Source organism: Seriola lalandi, unplaced genomic scaffold (genome assembly GCF_002814215.2).
Source record: "Seriola lalandi dorsalis isolate HSWRI2012SDOR001 ecotype SW California unplaced genomic scaffold, Sedor1 jcf7180002054913, whole genome shotgun sequence".
NCBI classification, from domain to species: domain Eukaryota; kingdom Metazoa; phylum Chordata; class Actinopteri; order Carangiformes; family Carangidae; genus Seriola; species Seriola lalandi.
In genome coordinates, this window is record NW_019525465.1 from 323,209 (window position 1) to 324,057 (window position 849).

Below are 849 nucleotides of genomic sequence, written 5' to 3' on the forward strand. Positions count from 1 at the left end.
AGATTAAAAAATGTGGTTTTAATGGAAGTCAATGGGGCATTTTTGGCCACGAAGGTGTCCAGAGGGAGTATCTCGCACTACATAAAAAATACTAATGCAATCAAATCAATTTTTTTGTTAATCTTTGATATATCCAAGACTCTAATCACCACCAAAGCCTCATCCCCCTACTATTTATTATATGGAAAATAATTACTTTTTGGTGGGTTTTTTTATAAATAATTAATAATTCAAAGAATTAAACTGGCATTTAAAGGGTTAAAATCCTGAAAATGATTGAATGTTTGGTAGTTTTGAACAAGTTTGAAGTTGTTCAAGTGATTTATGAAAAAAAAGCAGAAAAAAATATTGATGTATGAGGATTTTATTGCAGATTTTGTGCGTGTACATTTTTGGCCACGAAGGTGTCCAGAGGGTAGTAAATTTTAAATCTGACACTACGTAAAAAATACTAATGCAATCAAATCAATTTTGTTGCTAATCTTTGACATATCCAAGACTCTAATCACCACCAAAGCCTCATCCCCCTACTATTTATTATATGGAAAATAATTAGTTTTATGTGTTTTTTTGTAATAGATAATCAAATAATTCAAATAATTAAACTGGCATTTAAAGGGTTAAAATCCTGAAAATGGTCGAATGTTTGGTAGTTTTGAGCAAGTTTGAAGTTGTTTAAGAGATTTATGAAAAAAAAAGCAGAAAAAAATATTGATGTATGAGGATTTTATTGCAGATTTTGTGCGTGTACATTTTTGGCCACGAAGGTGTCCAGAGGGTAGTAAATTTGAGGAGGGCATAAGGGTTAACACTGACCTTGTGTGTTGTGCCAACTCTCCATCCTCCCCC